General features: G+C 39.9%; 1 long non-coding RNA gene across 5 annotated transcripts in view; it reads left to right on the top strand.

Moving 5' to 3' along the window:
• The window catches only part of LOC103101996 (uncharacterized), a 93,143-nt gene extending 77,909 nt beyond the window's left edge, over positions 1-15,234 (top strand). For 4 of the 5 annotated variants that reach the window (XR_008915339.1, XR_001626588.2, XR_008915341.1 and 1 more), the window contains one exon: positions 3,718-8,497. This is a non-coding gene — a long non-coding RNA (uncharacterized LOC103101996). Of the gene's footprint in view, positions 1-3,717; positions 8,498-14,504 lie in introns of those variants that run through there. The other variant, XR_008915340.1, reaches the window with a different exon arrangement.
• Positions 15,235-26,745: the final 11,511 nt, after the last annotated feature.

The following is a 26,745-nucleotide window of genomic DNA, read 5'->3' on the forward strand; positions in this document are numbered from 1 at the left end:
CAGGGTTGTTGTGTAATCCAAAGCTAATTTTTAAAAAATTATTTAAATGTATGAAAAGGAGGTAGATATATGGAAGAACATCAGCGAGATCTCCTGATGGCTTGTGGGCAAGGAGAGAAATCTGAAACACAACAAACACTGATCAAACAAACAAAGGGTAAAGTTTAAATTCTTCAGTCTGGCCTTATATGCTTTCCAAAATCTAGTACCATCCTGCCTTTCCAATTTTAACTCGTACAAATTCCTTATTGTCTTCTATTGCCCCCAACCAAAAGGGTTCCTTTCTACCTTTTGCTTCTTACACACCTTGTACTTTTCTGTCTCTGTGCCCTTGTTTAAGTCTAATCCTATTCTTTTCCTCCCTTTCCCCATGCCTTGCCCAGCTTCTGCTGGTTGGATTTGAATCTGGTTTGTTGTGACAATAATCCTTTACCTTCTCCAATTCAGTTCCACAATTTATCTGTAGTCTTTCTCAGGTCTTTCATCTCCAGTACTGTAGATAATGTATGTAAAGTGCTTTGCAACTCTGAGAATACTATATGCCTGCCAGCTATTATAATAGTAATAATTATTATGCTGGAATTCTGGGACCCTCATCTTTTCCATGTTCAAGGGACTATACTAGATTTTTGTGGAGGGAGATGCCACATTTTTCTTGTTCTCTTACATGCTTTTCCACTCTTTTTCTCTGACCCACTGACCCCCAAATTTGTCTCTTGTTGGCATGCTTCCTCTCTCCTCTTTTCCCTTCCTCTGTTTTCCCCTCTCTTTCCTCTCTCTCTTATTCTTTCATTCATGGTCTCTGCCAGGGCTTGCAGCTAGAGAAGCTGTGTTTACACCTTTCTTAATTCCCCTCAGTGAGATTAAAGTCAGACGAGAGGGGAAGGACAGATGCTGCTCTTGTCAGGCAAGTCCATGCAAGTGAAGAGAAGAGCTTCTTGGTCCTTTCACCTGAGCCACCTGGCTTGGCTTCTGCCTGGAGCTGCTTCTCCTGAGGAGAGCTTCAGGGCTCACCTTGGCCTGCCAGAGCAGGACGATTCCCACTATTCCTGGGTGCCTGAATCTTGACTTGCACAGTTCTGGGAGACTGGAGTCTGGCTTATGAGGAATGTCAGATGGGTTAGCTGTTTCAGCGAACCCCCCCTCCCCTTCAAACCTGGGCACCCAGTATGGTGAGCAAGTGATGGAAAAGAGCCTGAGAGACTTAGAATGTAAACTCTCTGAAGGAAAGAGCTATTTTACCTTTTGTCTTTTTATCCTCGATACTTAACACAGTGCTCAGCATTCAGCAGGTGCTTAATAAATGCTTGTTGATTAACTGAGAGAATAACAGAACAAGATGATTTTCTGATATATAGTGGCTATGACTAAGAAATGCCTATTTTCCCCATTCTCCGTTCTCCCTTCCTCTCCATTCAGCTCCTCCACTGGGAAATTGGAATAAAACGAATAGAAGGGATGAGAGAGAGACAAATAGATACAGAGAGAGATAGAAAGCAGACAGAGACAGAGACAGAGAAGAAGAGGCACAAGCAGGCAAAGCAGAGAGAGATAGAAAGGAGAGACAGAGGCAGAGACAAAGAGATATAAACCAAAGTGGAGAGAAAAGAGAGACAAGAGAGAAAGAGAGTAGAATGGAAGTAGGGTGAAAAAAATTAAGAATTTCTATTTTTCCTTCCAAGGATAATGGGGCTAAGGAATAATGGTGGAAAAAGCATTAGTTCATAATGCTAAAGTTGGAATGACCCCAGTGACCATCCAATCCAATGTCCTCATTGTATAGATGACAAAATTAAGACTCACAAGAGTGAATTTTAAGGGTAAGATTTGAACACGGGTTCTCTGAGTCCAAAGTCCACGTGTTTTCTCTTCTTTTTTCTCTTCTCTTTTCTTTTCTTTTCTTCTCTTTTCTTCTCTTCTCTTCTTCTCTTCTCTTCTCTTCTCTTCTCTTCTCTTCTCTTCTCTTCTCTTCTCTTCTCTTCTCTTCTCTTCTCTTCTCTTCTCTTCTCTTCTCTTCTCTTCTCTTCTCTTCTCTTCTCTTCTCTTCTCTTCTCTTCTCTTCTCTTCTCTTCTCTTCTCTTCTCTTCTCTTCTTCTCTTCTCTTTCTTCCCCCTCCACCCCCTCCACCATCCCCCTCTTACCTTCTCTCCTAGAATTGATGCTAAGTATGGATTTCAAGGCAGAAGAGAGGAAAGAGCCAAGCAATTGGAGTTAGGTGACTTGCCTAGAGTCACATAGCTAGGAAGTGTCTGAGGCCAGATTCATGTTTTCTTTCACTGAACTATTCCAGAAGATGTGATTTGAGTTCATGATCTGTTACTGAAACCCACACCCTGGGCTTCAGTTTCCTTAAGTATAAAATGATTTCTAAGGTCCCTTAAACCCAATGATCTGCTCTCCAAACACCCTACTTCGTACATTTGTGCCCCTCTTTCAGCAATCCCCAGATATGAAAATCTGGACCTACTGGAAAAGATAGCATGAGAGAGCTGGGAAGGATACTCTTAGAAATCATATAGTTCAACCCCTTTATTTTACACATAAAAACTCAGAGAGATGAATTAAGTTGCCCAAGGTCACACCTCATGTTACTATCAGAGCCGCCTGGAGACTCTCTTCAAAAAGTCTTTTCAGTATATCACATTGACTCAGCTTTATAGAAGGATTCTTTGTTTTACAGAAGGACCTTCCTATGATTCCTTTTAAATAGTAATCTTCCCTAGTGCATTTCAATTCAATTTAAAAAGTGGGTTTAAATAAGTCTTTTCTGAAATTTCTTTGTAGCCTTAAAATGATAGGCACCAATATAGTTAAACACAGTTGGCATCTGCTAAGTTACAGCATGATCCATTAGAGACACCGCTATAACTAGGAGGAGGCAACCAGGGCTTTCTCTCTGGGTGATGAGGCTAGTTGACATCCAAGGGACTAACTTCCATCCAACAGCAGCTTACCACCCCCTTATCTTATCGTCCTCTGATAGTCATGTACCCCACACCACAATTTCTCTAGTTCTTTAATTTAGCCCAAGGCTACTACCCCAGGAGTCCTGTCACCATGGTACCTCTCTCCTGAGATCTGCTTTTCCCTATCACTGTTGGATCATTGCTTCTTCTGTCTACTGTTCCATCTTCTATGTCTTCTTTTTTCCTCCCTCTTGTTTATTTTTTTTTTCAGGACATCCGAATTCCCAATTATGTCTTTGAAGCTAATAAAGTTGAAGTGATGTTTTGACTCATTTCTTGATTGTGTGACCATGGGCAAATTTATTCATCTCTTGGTTCAGTTTCCCTATTTGTTAAGTGAAAGAAATGTAGATCAGGGCAGGGGAGTGCTAATAAATCTTTAACAATCAGCTCTCTGGAAAAAAGTACCCAGGACACACTTTTAAACTTAATCTGCATTCATAACATTTTCTCTGTAACTTTATTTTTTCTACACACACAACAAAACAATACATCAACCTTTATTTCTATGGGTTAAATGCTCACACTGAAAATTTAACAATTGGCTTTTGTGAGCCCATATGAACAGGCACCAGCACATTTTGGATTAAGGATTTTTAACCTTTCTTTGGTCATGAAGCCTTTTGGCAATCTGGTGAAGCTGATGGGCCCCTTCTCAGAATAAAATACATAAGATTGTAAAGAAACCAATTTCATTGAAATACAGTGATTCTATTAAAAATATATATTCTTAAAAATTCATGTTCCTTAGGTCAAGAATCCATAATCAAGACCAGATGATGCCATGAGTTCCTTCTGTCTATACCATTCTATGGTCTGAGTTCTTGGTACTGACCATTTTGGACTGTAAGAGCCTTAGGGACAGGAAATTTGACTCGTGGACATTCTGAAGATTAGAACAATTCTGGGTAACTTGTATGAACTGACAAATACTTGTGGATTTATTGCCTGGAAGTCCAAGGAAGGAATTTGGTTCCTGTTGATCCTAATCTGGGAGATGGCATCCTTGATGGAGGATGGCTATGTGGAGGTTGAGGCATTTTTGTGAACATACAGAATTTTGAGAATATTAGCTAGCTGACAAGGCGAGCTTAAAACAATGTTTTCCAAATGTCAGCCTAGAGGTCATCCAGGAACTTATACCAAATTAAATCTCTGATTCAGGTTGGGTTTAGAAAATATTCGATGTTCTAGTTTGTTTTGATTTAAAAAGTTTTAGGAAATATATAAACTACCAACTACTGGATTATTTATTTTTATATTTTACAATTTTGTTTGATTCCAAGTTCAGTAAGAAGCAGGAACTTCTACTACTTTCATATTTTAATTTTTATTGTATTTATCTGTACAATTCTCATGACTGACAAGATGGTAAACTCTTTGAAGCAGTTATCATGTCTTACTTATTTTTGTGTGTCCCCGAGCTTTGCATATAATAGGCACACAATAAATCTTTACTGAATGGATGAATATTTGACTCCTAGGTAAGCAAAATAACAATGTTCATTTGGTTTTTGATTTATAGTTCAACTAAAACAATAACAGTAATTCACATTACTCTTGTGCTTTAAAATTAACAAAGTGCTTTCCTTAAAATAACTCTATGAAAGAGATAGTGTAAGAATCAGTCCCGTTTTACAACTGAGAAAAACTGAGATCAGAGAAGTGACTTTACTGTGGCTACCCAGTTAGTTAAGTGCCTCCGTTGGGACATGAAATTGTACTCTTACTGTAATACCACACTCGCTCTCCGTTCCCTCAAACCCTTTGTGACTCAACCAAGAGTTTCTTGTGTCTCTTGCCTTTCTCCTGCCTATCTGTGATAGAGGAGAGATGGTCATTGGAATGCCTGGGTGAGAAAGGAGTTAGGGAAAATTTTAGTTGCTGCATAGTGAATATAATGAAACGATTAAAAGGAAAGAAATGGGGTGTACTTGTCCAGACCTGAGATCAGAGGCATGTGAGGTGCTTGACCAAACTTCTAGCACCATGTTAGTGTAAGTTGTGATGAGTTTACTCCTCCATCCTTTCCTCTTCTTCCTCCTCCTCATCTTAGCTCTCCTCTATGAGTTCTTAGTGATTAGCTGTTGTGTTTTCACTTTCTCCCTTGGAATGAGTGGGTTCAGGTCTGGAGTTGAGATGAAAGAGGCAAGTGACTCAGGTTCTCATACTCTTGCCTTTGGGACCCCTGCCTCATAAAGGGAATATTTTCTGGCCATGAGGGGAAGGACCTAGAAGGTCCCTAGGCACATGCATGATGAGCCTTTACCTGTATTCAAATGTGTATTATTTGAAGTTGTAATTAAGTAAGATATGGTAATTATTTCCAGCCCAATGGAAAGATGCAGTACAAATTCTAATAATGCGACCACTTAGTGGGACTCATTAATCACACTAATAGGGATGTAGCATTAGATAATTTGATTGCAGCCTTGGGGAATCTGTGGAGAAGAGTTCCAGAACTCTTTCACTGACTCCTGTTTCAAAGGTATCCAGCGCTTACTGTGTCAGTCAACGCACATTTATTGAGCAAGTATAACTGATGGCCCTCCAACTCATCAGTGACTTAGGGGATATCTACCCCAAGCACGTGAAGATGCTTCCTGATGGAATGGGCAGATAAGAACAATTTGTTCCAATGGCCATGAAGGAGGCACTGTGGAGCACTTATAGCTTGATTAAACATGGAAGACACCAAATTCATCCATTGCATCCTGGACCATCACCAGCCATCTTGACTTTTGTCCTGCCCCTGGACTTGGATGACTCTGGAACAGAAAGCGTCTGATGGCTTTGTGCAACTCGTCCTCAGTCAAATCCAATTCATGCACAGGTCAAGACATCACCCTATGACGTCATTGATCCTCTTCAAAAATGAAAGATGAATGACAACATGTGCTGGGCCATGTACTAAATAAACTCTGTGTGCAAAGAAAGGCAAAAAATAAACCATCCCTGCTCTTGAGGAGCATATATTCTAATGGGGGAGACAACATGTAAATATCTAGGTACATAAAAGTTATATACAGAGTACAGTTATCCCTTTCATATTGTGGGGGTAGGGTAACCCCACCATTTGGAAAATCCATCTAAAATTTTTTGGTTTTTCACATTCTTTTCACAAATATTAACTTTAAAAAAGTAAATGATGTATATTTATGGTATTAAAAGATAAAATTATGTTGATATTATATAATAAATATATCTCTCAGTTTCTAAACTTTTTTTCCATATTATCTGCTGGCCTTTATGTGTTGTCTGCTGCTTCCACAAAACTCCTCCAAAATTCTCATTTAATTTCTCATGCCAACCTGTGATATATTAAAACAGCAATGGAGAAGGTGCAATGTGGAAGGGATGCCTAGATATTGAAGTTATACGAAATGAGAAGGCATTTGAAGCTGGGGATGGAGTGGGGTAGGGAGACTGGGAAAGGCCTCCTATAAAAATTAAGATTTGAGTTGTGTCTTGAAGGAAGCCAGGGAAAACTAAGAAAAGCAGGTGATAGAGGGGTGCAATCTAGGCATGGGGGGGGGAGGCCAGGGAATGCAAAGACATTGGGTGCAAAGAGACTATAAGGGATACCAAGTCAAATTGTTCATTTATCATGCAATATGGTATAATATATCAGGCTTTGTAGTGAATAGATCTGTGTTCAAATCCTAGCTCTGATGTGACCTTGGACCTGTCATCATACGTAAAATGAGGAGGGCTACTCCAGATGGCCACTGATATCTCTTGGAGCTCCAGAGAGTGATCTATGTCATGTCCTCCTTCTGGACCAGGGATTCTGAATTTGGGATTTGTGAATTTTTTTTTAAAACTCTTACCTTCTCTCTTAGAATCAATATAGTATATTGGTTCCAAGGTAGAAGAGCTGTTAAGGGCTAGGCAATTCGGGTTAAATGCCTTGACCAGGGTTACACAGCTAGGAAGGGTCAAAGGCCAAATTTGAATCTAGGACCTCCAGTCTGTAGTCCTGGTAATCCATTGAACCACCTAGTTGCCCCTGACTTTTTTTTTAAACCCATACCTTCTGTCTTGGAATCAATACTGTGTATTGATTCCAAGGCAGAAGAGTGGTAAGGGCTAGGCAATGGGAGTTAAGTGACTTGCCCAGGGTCACACAGCTGGGAAGTGTCTGAGGCCAGATTTGAATCCAGGACCTCTCATCTCTAGGCCTGGCTCTCAATCCACTTAGTCACCCAGCTGCCCTCCGTATCTTCATTTTCATGGAACCTTGGTGGGTGCTTAGTAAATATGTGAATAAATAAGGCATGGCAAATAAGATCATAGAAATAGAAGGGACCCATGCCATTTAGTCAAATTTCTTTCATTTTACAGACAAGGAAACTGAGACCCAGGGAAGTTAAGTGATTTATCCAAAGATCATACAGGTACTCAGAATCAGAGGCAGGATTTGAACTGTTGTCACTGAGGTCCTCTGATTCCTGCCTTCCCTCTTGGGGCTCATGGTATAGAAAAGGGGAATAAGATTTGTGGATGGTGGAGAAACAATATGGTGCCAGAATGCCAATGGGGAAGTAGAAGCCAGATGCTCTACTCTTATGTCTGTGATTCAGAGAAGAGAAGAGAACCTTCCATCAGGTACCTCCGGGAGGGAGATATTGGTAACTGCTGGATGCAGAGTTGGCCCAGAGGTAAAGGATGTGAGATAGTATCACAGGTGCTAGGGCAAGCGCGTGGAGGGTGGAACCAGACATAAGTCATTGTCTCAGTTCCGTTACATCCATGAAACCACTTCCAAAGTTGCCCCTGCCGGCAGCTGTCACAGACAAAGGCTGCAAACTGCCGGTGTCTCACCTTATAATTAATCCAGCCAGCCTGTCTTGGGCTCTTGTTTGATACCTCCCAGCTTCCGGAAAGGGGCCCTGCTTCTGGTGGGGAGCCATCTGGTGATGGTGGAGCTTTATCACTGCAGATAATCCATCCTCTTCTCCCTCCCCAGCCCATGCTGGGTGCTGTCAGCTGGCTCTTGGGTCTTGCAGTGAGAGAGAGTTAAGTTTTCCTAGGCATGTGAGTGCAAGCCAGTTTACCCAGGCATTAGACAAAACCTGAGAAGGTATGAAGTTGGTGTAAGGGGAGCTCCTAAAGGGTTTATGGTGGAATCTGTTCCTGCCTGGGCGGAAGAATCTCAGCCTTTGCCTGACTGGTTGCCATGAGAAGGATCTGGCACTTGGGAGCCAGGTAACTGTAGCAGACACCCCGAGGCCCAGCCACACAAAGTAGACATCATGCCAGTAAGTGTCCTGCTGTACAATCTTTGGCCGGGACCCTAAAGAGACCCTGCAAGAACCCTCACCTTCATTTCTCAAATGACAGCATTCACTTGTGTGAAATCATGACCAAGAAATTACATTCTTTTTTTTTTTTAAACCCTTACTTTCCGTCTTGGAATCAATACTGTGTATTGGCTCCAAGGCAGAAGAGTGGTAAGGGCTAGGCAAAGGGGGTCAAGTGACTTGCCCAGGGTCACACAGCTAGGAAGTGGCTGAGGCCAGATTTGAACCCAGGGCCTCCCATCTCTAGGACTGGCTCTCAATCCACTGAGCTACCCAGCTGCCCCCAAGAAATTACATTCTTGTGGCTCTTTCTGCTCTTCCTCTTCCTACTCCTTCTTTTCCTCTTCTTTTTCTTTATTTTGATTTTTCTTATTCTTTGCCATTTTTATTTCAAACATTTGCTCTGGGTTTCTTATCACATCTACTGTGATAAGAACCTCTTACTTAAAACCAGATGGAAAATTCCTTAAAGAGGTCTCCTTACATAGAAGATAACTAGTGTGGCAACCCACTTTCTTTTTTAAAATTTTATTTAATTGATTAAGAAAAATTTTCCATGGTTCCATGATTCATGTTCTTTCCCTTCTCTCCTCCCCCCCCCCTCAGCCAACAGGCAATTTTACTGGGTATTACATGTGTCCTTGATCAGAACCTTTTCCATGTTGTTGGTGTTTGCATTGGAATGTTCATTTAGAGTCTACATTCTCAATCATATCCCCATCCTATGTGATCAGGCAGTTGTTTTTCTTCTGGGTTTCCACTCCCAGAGTTCTTCCTCTGGATGTGGATAGTGTTCTTTCTCCTAAGTCCCTCAGAATTGTCCTGGGTCATTGCCTTGCTGGCAACCCACTTTCACAGTGAAGTAGTATCAAAGCACCTGGACTGGCCGCAGTAATCACTCACACCTCTCATACAGGGTTCAGACAACCCCGATATCCCCCACTTCTCAGAATCTGAGTAGACACCAGTGAACAATAATGCCTTAGGTTTATAGACAATTTCCATTTTCCCATCACTTATCTCCCCTGGAATCAATAAATGTACAATGTAGCCCCTTGGGTAAGCTGAGCAGGGATTATTGTCCATATTTGTTTGTTTTGTGGTTGTTGAACCTCTTCTTTCATAGCTGTAGGGAACTCCAGGTAAGGTAACTCCTTCTTCCAAAGCAGAAGGGCACCTGCTCTATGAATTGTTGTATTAGAGACTTGCTGAAGGGCACTGGGAGGTTTGGTTTCTTGCCCAGGATCTCACAGCCAGTAGTTGTCAGAGGTTCACACTTGAAACCAGAGCTTCTTGACTCAAACCAAGGCTGGCTCTCTAACCACCATACAAGGCTGCCTCTTCTCTAAGTCCCAGAGAAATAGTCAGAGGTTAAGTGATTTACCCAAGGCCACACAATCAGCATGAACCAATATCTTCTGTCTCATTACCCAGTGCTCTTGTTATGAGACCACAGTTACCTCTCAGAGACTGGGATTGGTTGAGTCTTCTGATTTTACTTGGGAATACTAAGCTCTGGAATCACAGGATCTGAACCTAAATGACCTTAAAGATCATCTAGTTCAATAGCCCATTTAATAGAAATTGATTAAAAATTTTTTTTAGAAGTAGTTTTTTTTTTTTAAAAGAGATGAATCCTTTTAGGCTTTGTCATTTTGAGAAGATAAGTGTTGTTTGGATATGTTAAGGACAATATGAATTTTTTTTGTTCAGTTAAAAAATTTATTATCTCTGATGGATGATTAGCTGAGCCCAGAACTGAACAGGAAGGGGAAGAGAGTGGCCTGGATGGTGCTTGGGAAGCTGTGCAGTGTTTTTAATGGCCTGAAGGTTGTCTCTGAAACAAAGGTCTATCTTTTTGATACCAATATTCTTCTGGTGATGTTTTGTGTTTGTACATCATGGACTACCCCAGAGAATTAAAGTGGTGGTTCACCCAAAGGGCAATGGAGAGGTATGTGGTGGGCATAAGGAGTTGACTAATCATGAGAAAGTTGCAGGATTGAAAAAGAAATGGGACAGTTATGTAGTGAGAGCCTGGGATAAATTGTTATCCACTGATATCTCTATAGCATCCAAAGATCTAGATCAAGGATACTTAACCTGTAATCCATGGATGCCCAAAGAATCTGTGGATAGATTTCAGGTGGCCTCTGAACTTGGATGGAAAAAAAATACATCTTTTTTTCATTAACTGCTAACTAGAATTTTGAATTTCTTTAAATTATGAATATTAACTTCCACCCATTATTTTGAGGGTTCTATAGGTTTTACCAGACTGTCAGAGGAGTCCATGACACAAAAAGTTAAGAACCTCTTTGTATTAGAGGAAGGTTCTCAAAATGTTGGGTGGACTCTTGTGGATGATTTATGGGAAGAAATGGACAAGGGTTGCACACCATGAGAAGGCACAGATGGATTATTAACTACGCTATTGAAGGAAACACTCACATGGATTAGATCATGGATCCACCAAAATATGGATGCTTTGTCTGCTATTGTACTAATTTCACTGCAGGTGTCCTTCCATATTTGCCAAGTCACATTGGATTTTATGTGGAAATTAGAATCTCTAAATTCTTCATTCTTCTTGGGGGAAAGAGGTTGAATTATGAGTATTGACTTAGGATCCTGCTCTCCTCAAATTTATTTTTTTTCTCTTATAAAACATCTACTTTTTTGATGGAAGCCTCTAGGAAAGTGGCATTCTTTTGTTTTGGGGGGATTTTACTTTATTAACAACTTTTGTCTAGAATGTAATTATATATTTCAAGTGATATTTATCTTATTTATAGCTATTTGCCTTTGTTAAAATATCCTTTGGATTCCCTATTTTGTTCTTTTGGTAAATGATTTATCTTAGCTATCTGGTGGTAGGGGAGCTTCTATCTGGTTTGTGGTAGATGATGCCCTTTCATTGACATTTTCATTCACCCCTAGCACCACTTCATTGACTCCTAGTCCAAAGTGTCCATAGGTGACCAGAATCAAAGATGCCAAGGTTATCATCCACTGCATCCTAGGCAATCACCAATGCCCGGAAGAGAGTGAAGCTGATGACTTTGTACAATTCTGCCTCACTTGTACTGATTTACAAACTAGTCAAGACATCATCCCATATGTCATTAGTCTTTGAAACTAGGACGAACAGCAGAAATCCATAGATATTATGACAGAGGAGAATAAGAAGACTGAATCCCACTCCATACTGTTAGATAAAATGGGAGAAGACCCTGTGAGTTACTAATCTTAATCATCTAACTTCCCCCTATTCCCATTCATTTCATTGATTATGTTCATTTTTGAAAAGGTTATTGATGCCTTTTGGGTTTTATACCATAGTCATTTTTCAATATTATTCTTCATTCCTGACTTTTTCTTGTAACATGGAAAAACTGATATGACCCCTGTGACTCAACTAATGTGAATTCAGTGACCTAATCTGACAGCATATGCAACATTCCAAACCAGTAATCTACCACTTCCTCCAGAGAAGGGAAGTGTATTTCATCATCTGTCCTCTGGAACCAACTTTGGTCCTTTCACTGAATCTGAGTTCAGCAACCTGTTAGTGTTATTTCCAAGGACATTATTGTTGACGTTGTGCTTACTGTTCTCTTGCTTCTTCTTTCTTTGTTCTATGTCAGGTTTCTTGGAAATCCCACATTTTTATCATTTCTCATGGCGTAATGATATTCTTTATGATTCATATATCACAGTGTGTTCAGCCTTTCCCCAATCTATGGGCACCTACTTTATTTTCAGTTTTTTTGTTATCATAAAAAGTGCTAATATTTTAGAATATCTGGGACCTTTTAAAAATGTTTTTGAGATTAACATTTAGCAATGAGATGTGTGTGTGTGTGTGGGGCAATAGTTCATAACTTTTTTTTTGCATAGTACCAAATTGTTTTCTAGACAGTTAGATCAATTCACAACTCCACCAATAATGGATTAGTGGGCCTTGTCTTCTCTGAGGTCCCAGCAGCATTGACCTTTTCTTTTATCACATTTGCCAATTCCATTCATCTAAAGTAACTGAAAGTGATGTGAGTAGGCTCATTTGTTTGTAAAGTCCAAATGCTTCTAAGGCATTAAAAAGTATTTTCCTTGAATTTTTCTTCTAGCTCTCCTTCTGACTCTCTGATTTCCCCCACTATTTCTCAGTAGTCTTCCTATCCTGGATCTTCTCTCAGTGCTTATAGCCTCATTCTGGAACATCCCTCTGCCTCTACAGGCTCCGTCTGCCTTTGATGAGTTCCTTTCATTTCTTTCCCAGGTCTGCCTCTGACTCTCCGGATGTTGCTACCATGACCCTAGTTGGGTACCTTTCCTCCCAACTTTCTTGTTTCCCTTTATGTTGTCTACCCACCTCCTATTAGAATGTAAGCTCCTTGAGGATAGGGATTATCTTTCTTTTTTGCTTATATTTTTGTCTCCAGGGTATAGTACAGTACTTGACCTATAATAAGTGACCCCATTTAGGGTTTTCTTGACAAACTGGATACTGGAGTAGTTTGCCATTTCCTTCTCTAGTTTATTTTACAGATGAGAAAAGATAAAGATAAATAAATAAGTTAAGATAAATGTTTGTTGACTGGCCAATGATAATGAAAAGGTAATCTCAATGAATAAGGACTAGTAAGAATTTCAGGGCAGAGAGAATCAGATTTCTTATGGGATTATAATTTGATTCTTATCCTTTTTCCCAGGTTAACACACACACACACACACACACACACACACACACAGAGAGAGATTAGATTATTATAGATATAGGACTAAAAGGGATTTCAGAAGCTATCTAGTTCAACCTCCTCATTTTGGAAATGAGCAAAGTCATGAGAAATTCAGTGACTTGTATAAAGACACAAGTAGAAGTATCACACAGGGCAGTTATGTGGCATCAGGCCTAGATTCAGGAAGACCTGAGTTCAAATCCATCTTCAGACACTTATTAGCTGTCTGACCCTGAGCAAGTCACTTAACCATGTTGGCCTCAGTTTCTTCATCTCTAAAATGAGCTGGAGAAGGAAATGGCAAACCACTCCAGTATCTTTGCCAAGAAAAGCCCAAATGGGGTTCTGAAGAGTCAGGCATGATTGAAAAATGACAGAACAAGAACAAAGAGGAAGTGTCAGTGGTGGGACTTGAATCAGATGTGGGAATCTGGAAGCCTTGACTCTAGAGCCAGTGCTCTTTCCACCAGACCATACTGCTTCCCATTACTGGAATGCCAGAGAATAATTGTTTGCCAAAGATGCAGCACACTCTTTCCTTCCCAACCAACTCAAAGCATTCTTCTCCCAGGGGCATTGTAAGGTGGGACTGCAATCTTGGGGTGGGGGGCTGCAAGGAGGACTCTGAGGGGTTTCTGGTTTGTAGATGGGCTGGGAGTTCTAACCTGCTGACCCAAGATAATTGATTTAACTTCTCAGTTCTCTAGTTTGGAGAGAGGCAGGAAGGGCATAATGCTGATTGAATCATTTCCCTCCCCTGCTGTGGACTTCATCAGTTAATATGTAAAAGACTAAATTTCATTCACTTTAGCACTAAGTATATATCACTGATATCCAATTGGCTTTCTTCTGTTGGAATTTGCATGCATAGAATGGAAACTGGTTTATTCCCTCCCTTCTTCCTCCCACCCCCACCCCTTCTTCTTGGAGTAAAACTGACTGCTCAGATCACAGGCAAAAGGGGTAGTAAATTGAAAATAAAAAAGGCAGCATTTTTTTTTTGTGGGGTGGTGGGGAGTGTTGTAGAGATGGGGAAGATGGGTGTCTGCATGGGAAGTAAACAGACCTGTAATAAAAATGGGTGTGTGTGTGGAGAGATAGGAATGGAATTTAGAATTAAATTGGGAGTAGTAAAGTATGGATAGGGAGGAAGAGTTGGGCCAAAGGGTCACCTGGTTTCAGGCACCTTATTGCCTAGGTTTCTTATTTGCCTAGTCTTCAATGGGGGTCAGGGTTAGGAATATTATTTTCCACAAGCATTTGTTATCTCACTTAAAAAAAATATATTGCCCCTCCCATAAAAGACAAAACTGTAGTCAAGCTGTTATGTTTTATTAGGTCAGTGGTTCCCAAACTCTTCCCCCTTCTTAAATCTCTCAGTTCCTTTAATTGATGGCTTGGTTTCTTAAGACCTAAAGCTAGAATATTCCTAGAAATCATGTAGTCCAATGGTGCTTAACCTAGGGTCTGTGCACTTTTTTTTTGTTTTTAAGCAGGTCTACGCTTATAATGGAATACAATTGTGCTATAAGAAATGCCAAAAAAGATCACCAAAAAACCTGGAAAGACTTATTTGAAGTGATACAAAGTGAAGCGAGCAGAACCAGGAGAATGCTGTACATGGTAACAACAATCGTGTATGATGATCAATTGCGAATGACTTCATTATTATCAACAAGGCAAGGATCCAGGACAACTCCAAGAGACTCATGACAAAAAAGGATATCCACCGCCATGGAAGGAACAGATAGAATACAGATTTTAATCTACCATTCTTCACTTAATCTCCTCTATGAATTTTTCTCTAGTGTAAGTAATATGCCTTATTTAACAATATGATAAATAGGGAAATATGTATTATATGATTATATATATCTCCATGTATATACAACTTATATTACCTGTCTTTTTGGGGAGGGGGAAAGCATAGAAGGGAGGGGAAAAAAAAGAATGAGACAGACTTTTGGACATAGCTAATGTGAAAATTTGTTTCTTTTGGATAAGTATATGTATTATAATTTATTACATATTTATGACAAATCACATGTATGATTGTTATGTTATATATTGTATGATAATTATATGTAAAAATAAATGGTAACCAAAAAAACTGGTTCTCTCCATCTTATCTGGCAGAACCCCATAACTGATTGGCATGTAAGCTTTAGCCTGATCTGTTTCTGATTTGTCTAAGTTCATTCATCCAATAAATATTCATGAAGAGCCTATTGTTTTCCAAGCACCTTTTTAATTGCTGGGGATACAGAAAAGAGGCCAAAAAACTGTCCCTGCCCTCAAGGAGCTTACAATCAAATGCAAACACACACACACACACAAGCTATATACAGGATAAATGAGAAATAATTAACAAAAGGCTATACTAGAATTAAAAGGGGTTGAGGAAGGCTTCCTGTTGAAGGTGAGATATTTGTTGGCACTTAGAGGAAGCCAGGGAGGTCAGTAGTTGCAATGGAATGAGAGCTGTTCCATATGTGAGGGACAACCTGGAGTGGGGAGATTGAATATCTTGTTTGTAGAAAAGCCAGGAGGCCAGTGGTCCCATGTGTCTGGGGACTCACCATATTGATGCCAGATTTAGTGTGGATATCCAATCAGCTTTAGCTCTCCTGGAACTCAGAAATCCTAAATTTAAGTTATCCACCAGCCTCAGTCTCCTCTTCCAGCAGCTAGGATTATAGGCATCCCTAACCCTATGAACTGATCTCTAAAAAAAGTTTTGATAATGGTATTTCAATATAATTGGTTTCCTTTGTAATCTTACGTGTTTTGTTTTATGCATTACATTGAGAAGTGGTCCATAAGACTTCCCCAGACTGCCATTGAAGTCTATAACAAAAAAAAAAGTTAAGAACTCTTGATCTAATTCAACCCTCTCATTTTACAAATGAAGAAACCAAAACTTAGAAAGGGGAAGGGACTTATTTGAGATCACAGTTAAGATGTGAACCCAAGTTCACTCTACTGTACCGCCTCTTTAAAGACCTCAGAAGTTTTACCTGGATCCATTTTTAGCCTAGGAGAGGCCTTTCTTGCTATCTTCTTGTTAACTTACTTATTATGTAAATGCTGAATTCCCTGCCATTAGACTGTAAGCTCCGTGAGGGCAGAGGCTTTTCCTCTTTGTATTTCCAGCACTTTGCTCACAGTTAGGTAGTATTTAATAAATGTTTATTGAGTAATTGAAATTTTTTTTCTAGAATCTTCTGAGGGAGTTGGTAATATCTTCTGTCACTTTCTCTTCTATCTTTTAAAAGCACAGGACTTCAGAAATGCTGGGCCCATGGCTACAAATCCAGCACTCTTTCATGCTCTGTCCTCAGACCTTGAAAACTTCTCTTGAGGCTAGAGGAGATTTGGGGTGGGAACTTGAGTTTTCTCTTCAAACATCTGAAGATCTGTTAAGGAAGCGGGAACAGACTTTTTCTGTAGAAACCTGGAGGGTAGGACTCAGATCAGTTTGGGGCTATTACAGGGATGAAAAATTACAGTAACTTGCAGAGTGCCCATTCACTAGGCAGGCATATTGTAGAGGAGATTCCTCACTGGCTGGGAGTTTGAACCATAGGATTGGATATTTAGATCTCAGATGAGATCTTGGAAGTCTTCTGATCTGACTTCTTTATTTTCGGATGAGAGAAATGAGTTGCAGAGAAATTAACTGATATACTGCTTATAGGTGGCAACGCCATCCCAGACCATTTCATTCCACATCCAGCATTCTTTTCCCTGACAGCTTGCATTGGTACAGAGAATTATCGTGTTTACTATTTCGTTTATTTGATCCCTGTAACAATCCTGTAAGTATTATTCCTATTTTACAGATGAAGAAACGGAAACTCAGTTTGGTGAAGAGATCTGAGTACAGTCATACAGCTAGCACACAACAGAGCCAAACTCAAAGGGCTCCTGATTCTAAGATTAGTGTCCTTTCCATTATTCTGTACCTCCTCTTAGCTAGGATTCTAAGATTCTAAGCTTTCTAAAGGCTGTAGTTCAGCAATAAAGACCAAGAAAAAAAACTGCAGTTACTTTGGGCTAGTTATTTCCCATCTCTGGGCCTCAGTTTCCTGAACTGTAAAACGAGATGTCAAACTATATGGCCACACTAGGTTTATTTTAGTGACATTAGCTTACCCATCTGTACTTCACTCTTTCCTCAGCACCCTCCATACTCTTGCTTTTCCTATTCTTCTTTCCTCTTCTTGTCTTCTTATACAAAGTGTTGGGGAAACTCCTATTAAAAAGAAATTGGTCTCTCTCTCTCTCTCTCTCTCTCTCTCTCTCTCTCTCTCTCTCTCTCTCTCTCTCTCTCTCTCTCTCCCCCTCACTCCCTCCCTCCTTCCATCTCCCTCTCTCTCCCACATATCCCCCTCCCTGTTCCTGGCCAGTTGCCTCGTGTTTCAGTTGTTATAAATAAAGCTCCAGGCGCTGATTCGGGTGTACAATGACACCTTGTGTTATTAGACAGCACAGGACACTCTTAACAAGGAGAGCCTGCTCCCGCTCTCTCCTTTTCCTGCTGTATTATTAGCGCCTGCTGTTTGAAAAGAGCTTCACTTGCAGCTCAGGTGGGGACGAGGGGGAGCCGGAAGGTACTGAGGGGGAACTGGCACTAAAGCAGATGCTCCAAGTCTGCTTCCCAGCTCTACATGCCAAGCTATGGGCACTCAGACACCCTAGCCATCACCTTGCTTCTTCTGTCAAAACACAGACTCCTTCTAGCCTGAGTGGAGGGACGGTGGGAAGGCAGGAGAGAAGAGAGGAGAGGAGGAATGTTATATTTCTACTGCATCAGCCCTCAGTGGGAGGCAGCTTGGTGGTGGTGGAGGGTTGATAGAGCATGGACACAGACTCTAGGAAACTTGAGTTTGAGCCTCAGATTGGCCACCCATTTGCTTCCCTGGATGCCTGTTGTAAGGTTTCCCCAAACCCTCAATGTAGAACAAAGGTGTCTTGAAGACTCGGACTGGCCTTTCTTTTTGCTTTTTGATCTGCACTGTCTTTGACTTAGTAGTCATCTTAATAAATATTTGTTGAATTGCGTTATGGTTGGATTGCTGAGTGTTCTTGAACTAGTGACATTTCTGAATTGTAGATTTGTAGGATGAGGAGGTTGGACTAGAGTTTGTCTAATGTTCACCCAACCAATCAAACAAACAAGACTTCATTCATCATTGAATTCTCGAATTCAAAAATTGTGAAGTTCTTGAAGCTTGGCTTTGACATTTCTATCTTCCCCTTGACTTTCTTTTTCTTTCTCCCTATTCCTTCTTTTCTTCTCTTCCTCATTCGTTCTCTCTTAAACAAAACAAAACAAAACAAAACTCTTATCTTCCATCTTAGAATCAGTATTACATATTGGTTCCAAGGCAGAAGAGCAGTAGGCAATGGGGATTAAGTGACTTGCCCAGGGTCACACAGCTAGGAAGTGTCTGAGGCCAGATTTGAATCTAGGACCTTCCATCTGACTCTATCCACTGAGCCATGTTACAATTAAAATAGTTGAAGACATAAACTGTAAGAGTTAAAATGGTGTATGGCATAAACTGTTATAATTAAAATGGTTGATGTTGTAAACTGTAGTGAGTTAAAATGGTGGAAGATATAATTTGTGATAGATATAAGAGAGGGTGAGTAAATTTGACCGCTGAAAATATGTTTTACTACAGTGTCTTGGTTTTTAAATCAAATATAAGGTGGTCGCCAGGGAATATATTCCCAATTATGAACATGCCCAAGTCAACTGGGTTTTATAGAGAATTTAATTAACAATACAATGAATAATCAAAGAAAGAGAGAGAGAGAGAAAGGGTATAAGTATGAAGGGCCTTAAGCCACCATGGCCTAGACCTGAGTCTTAAGAGAGAGAGATCAGTCAGTCAGTCTTTTATCACTCACCACAAGATTTGTCTTAAGCAAGGATATCTGGGGAACAGAGTCTCCCCAGAGGGAGTTCCAGCCAGAGTCAGCCTCCCAAGGGACTTCTTCTCAAGAGATCTTCAAAGGGCCTCCTCCAAAAGGATCTATCTCCAAGGATCTCCAAGCCTCCTTTCCTCAAGAGATTAATTTTCTTATATAGGGGTTTTTTTCCTATGTCACCTCCCCTAAGTTCTTCCATGGGCTTTCTAAAAGACAGCCCATCTGAATTCCAGCTAAGTCAACTAATCCCCTCATTAAGTCTGAACCAGAGAAAACACTGCTGTGTCGACTAATCCCATCAAGAGAAAACCTGCCCGACCTTTATAGGTACCTAGCATCCCATTGTATCAATTCTAAAAACAGGCATGGCTCAAAGAACTCCTTGCCTTATTATAAGCATGGGTCCAAGTACTTTCATTGTTTAGCAAGGAGTTTTCTCCCCTAAAGCAGTCTTAAGTACGGGTGGAGTAGAGGTCCTCCCATTTCTGATCCTGGTGTGTTCTCACATCAAAATGGGGAATGTTTCCAGTAGGGAATTTGTTCCAGTGGAGGATTCCTCAAATGTGGAAATTTTTAACATTCACAAGTCTGAGAAATTTCAAGATTTACAATCTCCCCTAATGATCATTGGGAGACTAATCTCCCCATTGATCATTTAACATAATCAATTTGTAATCCTAAATGCACTTCTAACTATAGATATACACGATATTCAAATTTCTAAGAGGAATTAGAATAGTGAGGGAGGAAATAGAAAAGAAAAGAAAGCAAAACCAATGTTTTGCTAGGTGCATTGACAGAAAGCCAAATTAGGGGCAGTCCCTCTTGGCATAAATGTGTACATTTACAATAAATGTTCAATCAAAGTTCAGTTCAATCAATCATATTCAAAGTTCATTCTTGATCTTCTTGATGAAGTGTAGGTTTTCCGGCATCTTTCTGCAACAGTTCATTCTCTGGATATAAAAGTTTCAAGCTTCTTTCTTGAAGATCTTTTCTCAAACAAAATAAAAATCTTGAATTTTTATAAAAGTACAATCTTAAACAAAAATCCAAAATTCTTGGGTTTTTATAAAAATACAATCTCAAACAAAAAAATATTCAAAAATTCTTAGATTTTAAATTAAAATACAATCCCCCCTTAAGTAGGTGTTAAAAAACATCAAGTTTAGCTTAGAATGCAATGTTCAGTTATGGGGGTGTATGAGTCAATTATCAAAAGAAGAGAAAAATAATCAAAAACATAAGGAAAAATTCAAAATAGGTCCTTGTATAGGTCCAATTTAAAGTAATTTCTATCCCACAAGTCTGTAGGACAGAATGCAGTAATATTTCACTTAGTCATTTGTAGCCAAAACTACAGGAAGTTGCCATAATATAAGAGGGAAAAATCTAGAATTCTATTTTTATAGGGAAGCATCATTCCCTCGTCTGAGTTTTTTCTTCATTCTCAGGGATATAGGGAGCCAGCATGATAGTCAAACTTTGTACTTGTATGAGTACTTCGCAGAGAGTGTAGATACAAGGAAGTCCTACGACTTAATGTATGTCAAGCGTCGCAACCTTGAGTCTCACATTAGTATTTCATGTGGGCTCTTTTTGGCACTATTCAGGTTAAGTCTGTGCTCCTTGTTTTTTATCCCTTTTTCTGGAATCAGATTCAAACATTAATCACAGTCCTATAATATTTTATCAATAAATGGCAGGTTCCCATAGTTTAAAGCTTTTGGGGTATGCATTGATATTATAGCAAAAATGTATATATTAAAATTGTATTACTGCAGAAAAAATATTAATATTAATAATGTGTACCTTCAGGACAAAAATGAGAAAAAATCAAATATTCTGATCAAAAATAAAGAAAAGAAATAATAAACAATAAGGAAAAAATCAGTAATTCAATGTGTTCTCAAAAAAAACAGCATCCACTTGTCTATGGATTATTATCTCCAATGCATGTGATAGGTTACAGTCAATCAGTCTCAGCAGAAGATGCTTTCTTCACATGTGAGCAAGGAATCCAAGAGTCCTTTTCTCCAATCTTTATAGATGTTGGAGTAGTTAACAATATTTGGAATGGTCCTTCCCACGAAGGTTGAGTTGCTCCAGTTCGCTTGAAATTCTTAATATAAACTTTATCTCCTGGATTCAGGTCATGCAGAGAAAAGTCTAGTGGTCCGGCCTGTACTGCAGCTCCGGATTCATGAAGTTCACGTAGTTTGTGCTGTAACTCCTGTATATAGGAAGCAATAGTAGTATCTCCCTCTAATAGTGATGTATATGCCGGGGAGAAAGGTTTAGCCTGTATAGGCGGATGTCCAAAAAGCATCTCAAATGGTGAGATGTGTAGGTCTCCTCTAGGCCTGCTTCTGAGATAAAATAGGGCCAGAGGGAGAATTTCAGGCCATTTTAAATGTGTCTCAGTGCATAATTTGCCAATCATAGTTTTAAGTTTTTTATTCATCCTCTCTACTTGGCCTGAGCTCTGGGGACGATATGGAACATGAAATTTGGGAGTTATTCCCAAGCAAGAATATATCTGATTTAGAACAGAATCAGTAAAATGACTTCCTCTATCGGAATCAATACGTGCTGGCAGGCCAAAACGAGGAATAATTTCCTTTAAAAGCACCTTAGCAACAAAATCCGCCATGGCTCGGGTTGCAGGAAATGCTTCCGGCCATCTGGTCAGTTGGTCTACTATGACCAGACAAAATTTATATTGTCTAGCCTTTGGCATTGTTATGAAATCTGTCTGTAGATGTTCAAAAGGTGTGTAAGCCAGAGGACGTCCACCAAAGGCTTTTCAATGAAATGCATGTTGGTTATATGCCTGGCAGGTAGAGCAGGCTGAACATACTTTAGAGGCTATAGTAGTTATACCAGGGGCTATCCATACTCTCTTGACAGAGTCCACGATGCCCTGGGTGCCAAAATGACCATTTTTATGAATAGATTGGCAAATTTGGTTATAGAAACTTCTAGGGAGCAGGGCTTTTCCTTCAGATGACACCCAGACTCCTTTAATCTGTTTTGCTTTGAATTTTTGTTTCCACTTTTCCACTTCCTTGTCATTATAGGAAAGTGGTAGATTTAAATCATTAGTGGTTGTTAATGCTAAAATTAATTCAGGTCCTTCTATGGCTGCTAGCTTTGCAGCAGCATCTGCTCGATCATTTCCTCTAGAGACAGGGTCAGTGCCACCTGTATGGGCAGAACAATGAACTACAGCTAGGGCTTCAGGAAGCTGGAGAGCAGAAAGAACTTCATTAATAATTTCTGCATTAGCTATAGATTTTCCAGCTGAGGTTAAAAATCCTCTCTGGAGCCATAACATTCCGACTGAGTGACAAATGCCAAAAGCATATCTAGAATCCGTATAAATTGTTGCCTTTTTATCCTTGGCAATTATACAAGCTTGCTTCAGAGCTATGAGTTCTGCTCCTTGAGCGCTAATGTTAGAAGGTAGTGAAGCTGACCATTCAGTGGCAAATTCTGAGACTACGACAGCTCCAGTTTAACGTATGCCATCCCTCATAAAAGAGGAACCATCGGTAAATAAAATCAGATCTGCATTGTCTAAGGGAGTGTCCAAGAGATTATCTCAAGGCTTTTCTGCCATGGACACTAATGTTTCACAATTGTGTAATGGTTCTCCTGAAGTTGGTAAATCTGGAAGCAAGGTGGCAGGGTTAAGAGTAGTACAACGTTTTAAAGTAATATTTTCACTATTTAATAAGGTTATTTCATATCTTGTAATTCTCTGATCCGAGAATGCCTGTGTTCTATGTTTTATCAACAATGCTTACGTCATGTGGGCACATTATTGTTAATGGACATCCCAATACTAAATCAACAGTTTTTGTTACTAGTAAGGCTGTAGCAGCTACTCCTCTAAGACATGGTGGTGCTCCTGCTGCTACTGGGTCCAGTTGAGCAGAATAATAAGCAATTGGGCGCTGAGAAGGTCCCAAAGTCTGAGTTAACATGCCAGAAGCTACTCCTCTTTGCTCATGCCCATACAAAGTAAATGGCTTGTTGTAATCTGGGATGCCTAGAGCAGGGGCAGACATGATAGCCTTTTTTGGAATAGTTATTTAATAGATCAAAGTCTATGGCAAAGGTCCAGCTCCAACAAGGGAGAGATGAAGACCCATTGAATACACATCAAATGTAGAGTAATTTCTATGTAAATCTGAAAGCAACACCTACCTTGACCTTCATTTAATTGTACTACGTGGAGGTGGGGTAAGGATAATTTGTATGGTAAATGCCAAATACCTGATTTTTGTTACAAATAACTTTAAAAAAAAATTGAGAAAACTTTACAGCCACCTACCTGTCCCTCTCCTCATTCCCTTTGATGCCTCCTCATCTTCCCTCTTCAAGTTTGCTCCAAGAAAGGGATTTGTTAAATTTATTTTGATTAAATTTCCAATGACTGATAATTCATCATTGCTTACATTCACATGATGTAGACTTAGAAGGGACCTTACATACAATCTGGTCCAATCTCATAATTTCATAAATAAAGGACCTAAACCCAGAAAGATGATAATAGTTGAAGAACAGAGCCCTTGCAAGGATCAGTGTAGCACTGACCCATGATTTGGAGCCAGTTATAAACTCCCATGTATAATTGAGAAGATTGTCTTAGAGAGTGGCCTGAGACTCAGAGGAGGTATGCGTCCATAGTCACATAACTGATAATGGTCATAAACCAGGTTCAAGCCAAGGTATTCTTTATTCTATGTCTAGAACTGTTTTCTCTACACCAATGGTGCCAAACTCAAATACAAATGGTGGCCACTAATCCATATATAAGGATCCTGCAGGTCACATAATGACTTAGTTTTAAAATGTGACATTAAATATTTTTATTGTGTCTTTACTTTTTCATTTTATTTTTAAAAAACCTTCACCTCCCACCTTAGAATTAATACTGTGTATTGGTTCCAAGGCAGAAGAGAGGTAAGGGCTGGGCAACGGGAGTCAAGTGGCTTGCTTAGGGTCACACATCTGGGAAGTGTCTGAGGCCAGATTTGAGCCCAGGACCTTCTTGTCTCTAGGCCTGACTCTTTATCCCCTGAACCATCTAGCTGCCCCATGTATTTCTATTTGTTTTGCTAAATGTTTTCCAATTACATTTTAATATCGTTCAAGAGGCACTCAGGAGTTTTGTGCAGCATTTGACACTTCTGCTGTACACCATCCTGCCTTTCAGAGGTTTTGGTATTTTAATAGAGAAAAAAATCAAATTTCTGGTTGGAACCAAAGGAATGTTGGAAGTCCAGGCATCAGGAGCATAGGCTTTTTTTCTTTTTTGGTCAGGGACTTTCCAAGCTTCCCTGATATCACATTCCTTAGGTATAGATGTTGTGGGTCTGATTTATTTCTGAGCCTCAAGATGAGGAGAAAACCGGCCCCCGGGACTTGATTTGAACTTGTCCAACTGCAGAGACTTAGAACCAGGTGAGAAGTGCTTGTCTGTGAGACAATAGCTGGTTTTGGACTCGCTCCTGTTTTATATCCACCCCATGTGGTACTCACGCTACCATGCAGGAAGCCTCACTAGCCAGAAGTGGTTCAGAAGGGAGCAGTCAATATGCAAATGCACTAATTAGCGTAATTTAGGTAGCAACTGATTGTTCTGTTTCAACTCCTTCCACAGAATGAGAGGCTGGTCATATTCTCTTTTAAAATACCTTCCATGTACAGCACCTGTGGGGCTGAAGGCAACCCTGTTTACCTCAGTGGCTTTGGTGAGTGAGAGACAGACAGACAGACAAAGAGAGACAGAGACAGATGGGGGTGGGGGTTTGGGGGAATGGGGGGGGTGGTGGTGGGGGAGAGAGAGAGAGTTTATTTGGCATTTCCTGTATTATCTCACTTGCTGCTGTATTTTCTGGGGATGCAAGTAAGCAAACCAGCCCTTGCCTTTAAGGAGCTTGCATTCTATTGAAAGAAGATTACACAGAAAGGAGTGTTGGAAAGCTGGGAGATTAGAGAAGAGACTTGGGGATGTTTTGTGGAGGCCTTAGGCCCTGGCAAGATAAGGCAAAAAGCCTAATTGTATGTAAGAGCTTGTGACTTTGGGGTGGTAAAGGAGTTTCCTGTAGGGGTAGAGATGGCTGGATGGTGGGGCCATGGTCAAAAGAATGTGGTTAATCCACTAGAATCTAAAAAGACGAATTATAGAATCCATGAGTTTGAAGCTATCTTACTGAGACCAACCTCTTTCCCAAACCACATACCTAACCAACCCTCTATAACATTCAGGTCAGGACCTTCAAAGAGGACCATGACATCAGGGGGTGATGTCTTGACTTCTGTATGTTTGGATTTAAGTGAAGCAGAGCTGCACAGTCATCAACCTCATGTTCTCTTCCAGGCATCCAAATCCAGGTGAAACAAATTCCCCTGGGGTTACATCTCCCCTAACTCACTGATAGGATTGTGGCCCATTGGTTATCTTCAACCAAGTTTAGCCTATCTACTGAGATGGTTTACTAGCCCTGAAAGTACTTGGCAAGCCCTAACATCAGAGGTGTTAGTCTTCCCTGAATTCCCCATACATCCCTGTTATATATGGTCAAGCCAACAAATGCCTGCATTGGCCATGTCCAGAAAAGTACATTTTAGTTTGAAATCTGTCTTTTTCCTCTATCAAGATTAATAGTTTCATCATGAATCTTCTGGAATTGTGGTTGGCCAAGTATACATTCCCCTGGTTCTGCTCACTTCAGTTTGCATCATATTGTATGTCTTCCCAATTTTCTTTGAAACCATCCCTTCATCATTTCTTACAGCATGATAGTATTTGATTGCATTATATACTACAACTTGTTCAACCATTTTCCAATGGGCATCTCCTCAATTTCTAGTTCTTTGCCATCACAAAAAGATCTGCTATAAGTATTTTTGTACAGATAGGTCCTTTCTCTCTTACTGTGATCTCTTTGAGGGTATAAGACTAGTAGATTACATCATATATATTATAGATAAGTATATGTGTGTGTATATATATTTATATATAAAGATAGAGGGAAAGAAGACATACATAAAGACAGACATATGTGCATATATGTTTCCTTTCCCCCCATCTTTGATCACTTTGGAGTACAAGTTAAGCAATGGTATTGCTATGTATAGCAGTGGTATTGCTATACCTATGAAATGCAAAAAGAGGAAAACCAATAGAGAACTGGGTGTATCCTCCTGAGGATTTATGGGAAGATGTGGACAAGAATTACACTAGTTGAAAACATGTGAATGGACTTTCCATTGATAGGATCATGGTTCCCCTTAAATATTGAAATAAGTTATCATCAGTAAACTCATTAGATTAAACCTCTGGTGTTCCTTCCAACTCTAAGATTATGCAATTAAAAGACATGTTCATCCTCTCTTTGGCCCAGCCTCCTTTTCCTGCCAATATTCCTTCCTTCTCCCTGTTCTTTTCTATTCCAAATTCTCATCATTTATCTAAGTCTAGATCAAGTTCCCACCTCCTCCAGTAAGCGTTCTCTGACTTCAATTTATGGAAATATACCTGTACTGGCTCTGGAGTTTAGAGGGCCTGGCTTCAAATCTCATCTCTAATGCTACATAACCTGTATCACCTTGGCAAGTCATTTAACTTTGACTTTAAAATCATTTGGTATCAACATTGCCCATGTTTTTGACCTGAATTTTGTTATCTTTAGTGTTGTCTTTTCTATAGATATGGGTTTCTTAACCTAGGGTCCATGAATTGGTATTTAAAAATAGTTGGACACTGTATTTCAATATAATTGG

Source organism: Monodelphis domestica, chromosome 1, assembly GCF_027887165.1.
Source record: "Monodelphis domestica isolate mMonDom1 chromosome 1, mMonDom1.pri, whole genome shotgun sequence".
In the NCBI taxonomy this organism is placed as follows: domain Eukaryota; kingdom Metazoa; phylum Chordata; class Mammalia; order Didelphimorphia; family Didelphidae; genus Monodelphis; species Monodelphis domestica.